The sequence below is a fragment of the Lytechinus variegatus genome, chromosome 6 (genome assembly GCF_018143015.1).
Source record: "Lytechinus variegatus isolate NC3 chromosome 6, Lvar_3.0, whole genome shotgun sequence".
NCBI lineage: Eukaryota > Metazoa > Echinodermata > Echinoidea > Temnopleuroida > Toxopneustidae > Lytechinus > Lytechinus variegatus.
Window position 1 is genome coordinate 7223562 of NC_054745.1, and position 11593 is coordinate 7235154.

At 35.5% G+C, this 11593-nt stretch overlaps 1 long non-coding RNA gene across 1 annotated transcript; it reads left to right on the top strand.

The window, feature by feature from the left end:
* Nucleotides 1–2419: 2419 nt before the first annotated feature.
* LOC121416483 lies at nucleotides 2420–5664 on the top strand. The gene is made up of 3 exons (XR_005970184.1): nucleotides 2420–2545; nucleotides 2808–3012; nucleotides 4026–5664. It is a non-coding gene; the product is annotated as an uncharacterized LOC121416483 (long non-coding RNA).
* The last annotated feature ends 5929 nt before the right edge of the window (nucleotides 5665–11593 follow it).

The following is an 11593-nucleotide window of genomic DNA, read 5'->3' on the forward strand; positions in this document are numbered from 1 at the left end:
TCCCCACCAAAAATTCGGTGGGGAATTCGGTGACTCTATCTCCTAGACTATTTAGTGAGTACCGTAAGGAGGAAAAATTATCACTTTTAAAAGTCACATGCCATACATGTATATGACTTTGATTCCATTTTATTGGAACGAATTATACATTCTCATCACGAAAAATCGTCAGATGGCTTGAAAAATATACTTTCAAAAAAGGAGAATTTGTATCATTCGAGTTTCGAGTTTCAATTCTAATTTTCGAGTATCAAGCCAAAATTTCGAGTTTCAAGTCTAAAGTTCGAGTATCAAGTCCAAATTTCGAGTTTCAAGTTTAAGGGTCGAGTTTCAAGTCTAAACTCCGAGTCTCAAGTCTAAATTTCGAGTATCAAGTCAACATTTCGAGCATCAAGTCAACATTTCGAGCATCAAGTCAACATTCCGAGTATCTGGCCAAAATTTCAAGTATCAAGTCAACATTTCGAGTATCGAGTCAAAATTTCGAGTATCGAGTCAAAGTTTCGAGTTTCAAGTCTCATTTTCGAGTTTCAAGTGAATAGTTTGAGTTGGTTAAGTCTACAGTAGAGATACTGATTGTGAGAACAAGAAGAAATTCTTTACACCACTAGGAATTTTGAAAATTCAAGGGATTGCAAGAAAAGATGAAAAAAATCAATGAATATCCAAGGAAAGGAGAGTAGAATTAAAAAATATTAAGATATTATAAAGAAATTCAAAATAAAATGAAATGAATAGGCCTAGCTATGACGAAACTTGCAATTTTGACCTTATAAAAGACTGGATGTCAGACTAACGAAACCGTAGAAGCGTACATATCATGATTATGGTGCTGGATATCATAAATTTTCAGCTAGCACTCCGCTCTCATGTTATTCTGCGTGGGTCCCTGTACAGTCCTTAAAATCCCTCAGCATAGTAATTATATCAACTCCCGTTTTACACTGGATTGATCGATTAGTAAAAATTAAGTAAGCATGCTATTATTATAAGACGTATTGGCCCGAATTCACGAAAAACCTAGCTCCTGGTTTTTGGTGGTTTTAAACCCCCTCCCGGTTTAAACCCCGAGCTGGGTTTTTTATTTACGTTTCACGAAAGAGGTTTAAACCCCGAGGGGGTTTAAATGCGTCAAAAACGTCATGAAACGTCTTATTTTTTAGTCTGCTCTTAGATGTGGTTTAAAACATGGTTTAATTTTACGAGCATGCGCACTTGAGGAGTTTGTGAAAAATCCGTGAAGCGAAGAAAAATTTTCTTGCGGTCCTGGACCTGTCAAGCGGTCTTCTTGATTAGAAATTCGTAAGTATTCTTCTTTGAATTCGTAAAATAAATTCCCGCTTTCCTTCTCTGGAATATATTGATACGTTTTAAGCAGTTATATGAAATTGGTTTTGTTGTTTTTCATGATTGCGAACGAGGTTTTGGTATTGACAAGACCAGACGATGCACTTTATCGTCGCGTGTGTATTGCCACAGTCCCATCCGTGCATTTAAGTGTTGGGATATTTTGACGCTCTGTTGTTGAACGAATTGAATGAAGGTGCTCAGCAGCGGGCCGGGCTTAATTGTTTTATGAGCTTTACAAGGATATTTATATTATTATGCCATCTATATCTTAATTTGTAAATGTCAGGTTAAAAATGAAATATCTAAATCTATATAACTTTTGTACTATTTGGTGCATTTTAAGAGGAGAAACTCAGAAAGATTTTTTTTTTTTCAATTTGATTTTGATTCGAATTTGCCTTGAGTCTTGACTAAACTTCCTAAAAAGTCTAAATTGCATTTCAAAATATACATTTGTAGATCGAGACCTACCTTTTTGCTTTTGGCACAGGCCAATTTTTGAGGCTGTAGGAATATTAAAGAGTTGATTACTCAAAGTTTGGTCTAAAGTCTTTTCAGTTGCAAATAGAGAAAATAGAGCCCACCACCCCCCCCCCCAAAAAAAACAGATTTAAGTTAAGTTAGGCCTAGAGACCTTATTTTTAAAGGCATATTCACAGTTTCAAAAACAATTTGCAATGTTTTTTTTTTTATTCATTAATCATTCACTGTGTTCACTATGAGATTTGCATTTAAAAAGTGATAAACCACACTGTTAGAAAAAATAGAAGAAGTTCCTGCAGCAGAGTCTCGAGAACACCTGTAATCTTACCGAATTGCGTAATCTTACCGAATTCCGTAATCTTACAGGAAATTGGTATTTGATGTATGGAATCTTACAAATTTCCGTGAATAAAACACCCTTTTCCCCCTTTTTAAACAGACCTGTTCTGTTAAATTGCAGAAAAATTCTTGTTTTATGAATTTACAGAATGATTATTACGCAATTCGGTAAGATTACAGGTGTTCTCGAGACTCTGCTGCAGGAACTTCTTTTATTTTTTTTAACAGTGCAATGAATGTTTTTTTAATGAAAAATTTACCTTTTTTTTAATTTGACCATTGTTTCACAGAATTACATCGGCATCAGAGGTACCATAAGTGTAGGTCTCTATGGATTATCTCCATCTTCTTCACAACCTTAAATTACTAAGAGGTATGATTATTACTTTGATTTACATTGTTTTAATGTGTTCAAAAGTATAATTGAAATGATTTGATGAGATATCGAAAATGAAATATTTAGACTGAAAAAATGAAATGGCTTGAATGTAGTTTTTGTTAATTTCAGGAAGTAAATTAAGATTGCAGTAATTATGTTGGCAGATCAAATCTACATACACATGTACAGTTTGGAATGATTATAAAGATCACAAAATAAAAGAATTAAAAATAATATTCAACTCTTCTGCATACAGCTACCTTTCCAAAGACATTGTGGGCTACGCGATGCTAAAAATCCATTGAAATCGTACAAGGATGGGCCATCTCAAGATCAGTATCGACTGTCAAAAGATACTGTCATCAATATGCTGGAAGCCGAAATGAAGAGGAACACACAGAGGATTGATCAACTTCCTGTTTATTTGCAGGTGTTGACAACTCTCCATTTTTATGCAGTGGGTGAGTAACTTAATTTTTCATAAACGATTGTTGAATGTTTCTTGGCACTGTAAATCTAAATGACTAAGATTTGAGAACTCCAGATGACTAAATGACTGAGATCTGAGAACTCCAGATAAAGCTGATGACAATATCTAGAAATCAGAGAAGGAGCACATAAAAAAGAGTATCTTTTCAGCAAACAGTCAAGTACCTATGAATTACATACTTTAGAAATTCCAAAACTACCACAGCAGTAGTGAGGCTCTGCTTTTACAACTGTTATGTCAAGTTAGAGTTATAAATTTTGCCATTAACCCGTGGTAGAGCTTCATGAGGTTCACCAAACTTGTACACAAAATTTTGAAATTTTGAGTATAAAATTATGTTAATTTATGCAAAATTTATTCATGCTAATTTATGCAAAATTCATAATCACAAAAATGCTTCTGTATTTGTAGACCAATTTTGAATTTTTTTTCATCCATCTGGTAGAGCTACATGTACATGAGGGTCCCCAAATTTCCACACAGACTTTTGAAATTTTGACTAAAGAATTATGTTAATTTATGCAAAATTCATTCATATATCACACAAAAAGCTTCTATTTCACTTATCTATGAATTTCAATTCTGTTTCCTCAATTTATGTCACAAATATAATTCACTAGTGTCGACTTGGCTGAAATTAAAAATTGATGGTACATTGTTCGGTTACTGTACAACCCAATTTTTTTTAATCAAAAGATGTGCAAAACTTCAAGGTAAAAAGTCATTAAAGCATTGGGCAAAACAAAATATTCAATAGTTGTTTTTGAAGTCAGCACTGCTGCTATATTGAATCGCATAATGATGGCGAGACTGCCAGAGGCATTCCACTTATTAAAATATATTGGAGAAAATTGTATGATATTTGTACAAGATGAATATTCATTGTTTAACATCTGTACATGTATGTGCTTCAATGAAATATTTTAAATTACCTCAAAACAATCACCTCACCCATCAACCATATGGGTTGTTTTTATTTTACAGGATCATTTTAAAAGATGCATGGTGATGAGGCAGCAATATCGCAGTCATCAATGTGTCGGAAGCTATAGCAAGAAGGAAGAGGCAATACATGAAGATTCCTACGACAAGAGAAGAAGTTGAAACAACTCAGAGACAGTTCTATTTAACTGTTAGATTTCCAGGAGTGAAAGGTGCAATTGATGATTGATGGGACACATGTCTACATCAAGAGCCGGGGGGGGGGGATTGGGCCATGCATGTATGCTTCCTATATACACCTTCCAACTTCAAGTGGAGAGGAATGCCTATAACAATGGCAAAAGAATTAAGAACATAGAAACACAGAGTTCATTCAAATTTATGAAGAATACTTTACTTGTTTATTTGTTAATGAATTAATTGGTATAACCCTGTGATTCCAGCAGCTTAGCTTCAGCAACCTCTCTTTCTTTATTGAAAACGTCAATTCGTAGTTCATGCTCCTTCAAGATCATATCGTGCTCTTTCAATCTCATTTCATGCTCTTTCAATTTCAGATCGTGTTCTTTCACTCTCCTCTTGTACTCTTTATAAAGTCGAGATCATGTTTCTTCCATTGAACTTCAATTCTAACGGCATGCACTTCTACCAGCTCAAACTCTTCTGACAGATGATTCTTTTTCCCGTGAGATGGGTGATTCAAATTCCATTTTGTAGAACGATGGTTTGTGGTATTGCTGCAGGGTTAAAATTCAATATTGAAATGCATTTAAGTACATAACATATAGTAACAGGGCAGTTGTGAAACACATAATATGAATCAGGTTGTCAAAGATGAATGTTGTTTAACCTACTGGTAACTCTCTACTTGATAGGATCAGCTTCTGACACCGATGTACATTGGTTTGTTTTCTGATTGTTCTTGGAACCATGAATTGAATTTTGAAAACATTAAAGACTTTATTATCAAAAATTATTTAAAACAGACAACAATGCAATGCATTCTTTTCAGAAGTATACAATATTCAGTGCACAGTTTATTGAATTGCTTGAATCTGGTAACATACATATATTGAAGCCCTTTTCATACTTCAAATGATTCACTCCCAGTTCAGTTTTATAAATCCCTCTTCACCTCTAAATACCTTACTTCATATCTGTAGTATATTCAGATTATTTGGTGTGTACCAGTGTATTGTGCATCCAATTAACATGATCTTGTAATTACATATACATGTACTTGATTTGGGGATCGTGTTTAATTTGTTACAGTATTTAACATCTTTTTCAACTACATCTGATTTATGAGTCTGGCCAACGAGATATTCTGACAGAAAGGGTGAATGGAAAAAGGAAAAAAAGGCATTGTAATTTTAATGATACTAAATTACATTGAAGAGGACTGCGATTTGGAAGAAGTGCTATCAGTACGGGAATGTTTCCTTGATACCTCAGACAGAAATGAATTTGTCCTCGTGGTGAAAGAAATGAACTTCTGTTCTTTTGCAGGTTTATGAATTTCAGCAATGTGTCACATTCATCTCAGTTGGGAGGGTTTTATTATTTTTGAAGAAAAGTGATGAATACTCTTGATAATGTAATTATTTTATGATTTGGGAAGTATTTTGAGAGGTCCACTATGTGAGATAGCTGTTATTCAAAATAGCTTAAACTTGACATGGAGTTTCCACATTTGCAATTATTATTTGTGTATTAATTACAACCAGCATAAAAAAGAAGAAAGAATGACCTTTCATTTTGTGAGGATGCATTTCCTAATTAAAGAACTGTTTATTTCAATAGATCATTAAACGTATTTTCGTTTCATGAAATATTTAAAAGATAGATGTTCTTTATACGGTTGATTTATTGAAATATGTCTTCAGTCAATGATGGATTTGAAGTGGGGGGGGGGGGGTCAGGATGTTTGATTAGGTTATATTTAAAGTTCTTATATGCAAGAGTAGTTTCAAATGTATTACAATAAGGATTAAGAATGCAATTTCATAGTGCTTGCTTAAAAGGATTTTCACTAACAGGAAAATTGTATTCCGCACTTTTGTTAAAAGTACCCCCGTATACATGTATATATTATTGGGGGGGGGAAGTCAGATATATTGTCAGAAATATACACCTAGAATGGGAAAACGAAACCAGAGTAGATGCACTTGGGTGTTTGGGTGGTGTAACTTGAGGCAGTGCTGGATTTGAAGTTGCTGTATTCCATGGTTAAGGGAAATGATTGAAGGAAGATGATTGTTTAATTCTGGGAATGCTTGATATTTACATAGATTTTCAACAAAATTAAATGCATAATTGATCTAACCTAACTTATTAACAGAATTTGGTATGTATGAAAATAAATTCATTGGAGAATTAATAAAAACAAATCAATTTAAAAAATAAAATTTAATGTATGTTAATGTCAACACAGTTACAAAAAATAAGCGTGAAGGTGTGAAGTCAAAGTAGATGCACTGGCTTTGCTAGGTGTTACTGGGTTACTGGAACTTGATCTATACATGACCTGCAATGTATATATAATTTTTTTTTTTTTTGGGGGGGGAGAAACATTATTTATTGGATTAATACATTACATGTACTGAGAATATTATATGCCTTTAGAATGTACACTCTAATGAATTTGACATTTCAAAATATTTCCATTATATTTTTTGCCAAGGTATTTTGTTGTACAATCATTAAAACAGGAAATAATTATATGCTTGAATGTTGAAATTTTCATGATTTCTCTATGTACACCGCCTTGAAATATTCAAATAAAAAGTAGATAACTTTAAAATATTTAAACTGCTTCAGTTTAAGATGCTTCTTATTACAGGTATTCTGTTGATGGACCTTGGAGACTTCCTGGAAAGTTGATGTTAGTGTTGGTTTGTCGCTGTAAAAAGATAATGAAATTCATAACACGAGATTTTTATGAATATATTTTATAGAGAAATGTGTGGGGAAAAGTTGGTTAAGAATGGTTGTGACCAAGAGCTCAAGAACTTCTTTTAGAATGCCAATTTGTAATGCTTATATTTCCATTTAAATACATTTATGTATTTCCGAAAGAGCAAGGGGGAGGAGGCGAGGGAGAGAAAAAGGGAGTAGAATGGTGAATGTGTGTGCAGTAGCGTACCTACGAATTTCCACAGGGGGGGGGCAAAATCGTCTTCAAAAAAATTGACAAAAAGGGTATATAATCACAAAAGGATTTCGTACCAGAAAAAAATGGACAAGCGAAAAAAAAAATCGTCAGGGGGGGCAGAATAGGTCCCTTGCATTGGTTGTGAGTCGTCAGGGGGGCAGTCTGCCCCCCCCCCGTAGGTACGCTAGTGTGTATGAGAGAGATTGAAAGAAAATGAGCGGGAACAAGAGAAAGGTTATGAGAACGAGAAAGAGCAGTTCATCACTTTCACTTCAATATTGTTTAACTATTGAGAAAAGTTTCAAATTGAAATGAGAAACAGAAATTAGAATAATTTATTTTGATAAAAAATATTCAGAAAATATATATGCGAAATAAAACCTCTAAAATATTTTGGGAATTGAATAAACTTCTAATTCTAGCTACAACTACCCACCCCCAAAAAAGGTTATCTCTCCAGAAGTCGGGTCATCTCGTCCCAAATACATGTTTTATTTCGATTTTGAATGATTTTGTATTTTCACCATCCTAAAAGACCTAACATATTTTGAGTAGGGATTTCCGCCAATGTTTCAGCGATCCACAAATATTTATTTTTATGCGTGCTAGACTTATGGGATGCACTTTTGATTACCATTAACAAAATAAAGTCAAGATTTAGGGAATAAATGAGGGCGGTCTCAATTTTAAGAAAGGAAAAAAAAAACAAATTGGAGGATAAAGTTTACTTCAGAAAATTTTGGGGACGTGTTCTTTCTATAATTTACATTTCAATTTAAATTTTTTGATGTTTTTGGCGATGGAACTGGATTCAAAGGTCGTTTTGCAATTTTGATTATGAAGTAAGAACAGCTGATCGACAATCTTTGTTATGATTGTTGTTTTTATACTGAAAAAGCATTAGAAAATTCATACTTTTAGAATATTGGTTGCCGGAAGACTGTACGGGCATGCGCGTTGTTAACTCTCAGCTCAGCTAAGCTAAGCGATCGATATCGTAGACATGCAAAATCAACAGCTGATTTTCATATTAAATGCCGCTTACCACCAAAAATGTAAGTATTATGAGAAAGCGATCAGATAAGATACTACTTATTCTTGAAACTGATGAAGTAATTATATTCATACTTCAAGTGTCATCGGGTAATCCTCATATTACATCTGGTTGTTGTCATTTTATTTTTAGCCGAATGAAATTTATTCAATGATTAAAAACATGACATCGATGTTTACGGATGGGACCGAGATGAGATTATCGTCGACGCGCAGACGACCGCAATGGTTGAGACAAATTTTCATTTTTATTGCATTTTGTGATGTATCTAAAAATAGCAGATGTACAATACAATTCCATTAATCCAAAAATGAATAAGTTTTTAATGTAATTTCATTTCATTTAATCGACTGAGATTGCAAATTTCGGTAGTTTAAACCCCAGACTTTGGATTTTCTAACCCTGTTTGCCGTGGTCAGCAAAGACCTTAGCAGACAACATACGCTCTACTGAGCATGTTCAGAACCGTGGTCTGAAATAAAACCATGGTTTAAACCATGGTTTTATTTTAAACCATGGACTAAAGAAACCATCGTTCGTGAAACAGAGAGGGGGTTTAAACCCCCTCGGGGTTTAAACCATGGACCAAAAACCTAGGAGGGGGTTTAAACCCCTCGGGGTTTAAACCTCCATTGTGAATTCGGGCCCATTAACATTAACAATTTCCATTTTCAGGTCGGAATACTGAAAAGAAAATTCAGGTTTCTACCACACAACACACCTGTGTGGTATAGGGGGATGGGGGATGGCCTCCTTCTCCCCCCCCCCCCCCAACAAAAAAATAAATAATTAGATAATAATACAAATAACAAGAAAAAGGAAGAAAAAGGAATGGAGAAAGGGGAAATATGTCATTTTTTGAATAATGTGTTTTAAAATCTATGACAGTTTTTTAAAAATGCCCCATAGGCCTACGACTTGTCTGCATGAGTCGCTTTAAACTTTGGCTCGTTACGCTACAATACTACAAACTAAAAATATAGCCACTTTGATTTAAAACATCAATTCAAGGGCCTTTAACCAAATCTAGGAATTTTTGAAGTTCAAACAAGTTTCAGTTTTAAGTTGTGGAAGCACTAGCAAAGCTAGACTCGCTATTTAAGATGATGCACATTTGAAGTCATCAGCAAACGCATATTAGGGGGGAGGGCTTAATTTCTTGGCCCCGGCCCCCAGGTAGGCGAAAAGTGGGGTGAAAGGGAGAAATTGAGAACGGAAAAGGGGAAAGAGGGGAAAGAAAAAAATGAAAAATAGGAAAGATGATGGGAAAAGAGTTAGGAAGGGAAGTAAGAAAAGATGCTTCGACTTGTAGTTCGACCAAGGGCCGACGAATTGGGGTTCGACATTCGGGTCGCCAATTTGATGTTTTACCCGGGAGAGGCCGGGTGCCAAACTCATTTTTCACATGGAGGTGGACACCAAATTCAGGGGGGCGCCGAATCGATGCTCGATCATCGCGGACCCAGTTTGATGTTTGGACGCACAAATTCATATTGGGCGCCAAACTCATGTCTCATAATTATGGAGGGAGGGGCGCCAAATTCATGCTCTCTTCCACGGGGGGGGGCATATTTACCTGAAATAAGGTGGCGCCAAACTTACCTTAGAAAGTCAGGGGCGCCAATATGATGTTTGACGCTTAATTTATTTTTTCCATGGAGAAATGGCGCCAAAGTCATGTTTCACATGGATGGGGGGGGGGGGCAAATTCATGTTTCACTGGGGGCGCCATATTGACCTGAATTAAGGGTGCGCCAAACTTGTGGGGTGCCAAATTCTTGTTCGACCTGTCAGGTGCCCATTTGATGTTTTACCTCGGGCGCCATATTAATGTTTCCCCTTGGCATTATGAAAGATTTCTGCCTAAATGAGACAGAAAATCGTGTACAACTCTTGAACGCACACACAGGTCACGGAGTGACCCTGATTGCAAAGAGCTGACTGTGTTACAACTTAGGGGGGATACATTTTCACAATAGGGGTGATCAAACTCACTGGAGGGACTTTAATTCACTTATAACAAAGAAATGTGTACTACAGTACTCCTGTTGAATGATCTCATGAAAATTATATGAGTTTCACATTCATTTGTACGGGAGGACAAGATTATTGTATATATCGAGTGCATAATGCATAAATCATACTACCATTGCGACCCCTGCCTGTCCGATGGTTCAGGCATGACGATCCTGAGTGACGTCACCGATAGAGACCTCAAATGCCAGGAGAGCCTATTCGACAACTAACTTCATCTTAAAAACACGTATTGAAGATAACATCCAATGGGGAAGTGGTATTCATTTTCATAAAATATACATTCCATTCTTTAATAAATCTTTCACCCCGCCGTTCACTGCCTATTCATTCTCGAGCAATGGGGGAATGAATACACACTCTTAAAAATATTGGGTAAAAATGCTCCATGATGGTAATTATGTATCCAACCAACATTGGGCATTTCTTTTGGGCATTATTATTTATCCAGTGTGATGAAAATTTGCTCATTCTAAAGTAATTTCTGCTTATTTTTTAACCATACTGGACAATATGCTTCCCGCATTGTGTAAAATACTGCCCAAAATTGGTTGGATACATAATTACCCTCGTGCTGGTTAAAATTTTGCCCAATATTTTTTACAGTGCAGAGTGTCTTTGTGTGAAAAAAGGTGCATTTTCCATAGAACTTCTGCCAAAAAGCAATGCGTAAGGGAAAGATTAGCCCCAAAACACGAATAGATGAGTTAATCAAATGGGATGAATCATAAAAATCAGTGAAATATAGTTTCTCCTGTACTCATTACTGAATACCCCGACTTGATACAATTAATTTTTCCCCCTCTCCATCAACTTTTAAGAAAAAGGGTGCATATTTTCATAAAAATATTATGTGTTATATCGACGGACGCCCGTGCGTACGAGCAGGAGGAAGTCAAATGTCTCGAATTTTTCATAATGGGTGCAAAATTGACCTAATTAAACCCGGGGAAGGGTGGAAAATCAATAGTTAACATGATGCGCGGGGTGCAACATATTTGACCTTGCAAGGTGCGCCAAAGTCATATTTCATATGGGGGAGTGGATGCTTAACTTACGTTTGGACTGGGTACAAAAAAATCGATCTTAATCTGTCTTGGGTTGCCAAATTGGTCAAAATTGTTTTTATGCAAGTAATATCGAGCAACTTTGAATTAAGGGGGACTTGGAATTGCCCAAAATACTGTCGGCAAATTATTGACCCAAAATTTAGTGAAGCCAACTTTATCTCAAACTTAGGAGGCGTCATTCAATGCACGTTAAACATGTACTTTTTCCCCTTTTCAGGTTTGCTTATTATTCGATCTTATTTTGCAGCTTAATCCTATTCTGTATAATACATCCGTCTCCTGTCGATCAAGATAATGA